We start from the raw sequence: 206 nt of genomic DNA, 5'->3' as shown, positions 1-206 counted from the left end.
ACAAACACATTTTACCTGCCCCATTTCCCCGAAGGCCTCGTGGGGTCGAGACAGCTGCCCCCTTCGAATTTTTTATATTGTTGAGCTCTTGCGTAATCATGATTTTCAAAAGCAGGAAGGGGGTTATGACGCCTCGGCCGCTCAGAACCCCTTTCCCTTTGCCCCAGTAAGTAGCCCCCTATCTGGATCCATTTTTAGGGAAAGTA

The sequence above is a fragment of the Penaeus monodon genome, chromosome 24, assembly GCF_015228065.2.
Source record: "Penaeus monodon isolate SGIC_2016 chromosome 24, NSTDA_Pmon_1, whole genome shotgun sequence".
NCBI classification, from domain to species: domain Eukaryota; kingdom Metazoa; phylum Arthropoda; class Malacostraca; order Decapoda; family Penaeidae; genus Penaeus; species Penaeus monodon.
The sequence above is the reverse complement of the archived record's forward strand: the minus strand, read 5'-3'. Positions refer to the sequence as shown.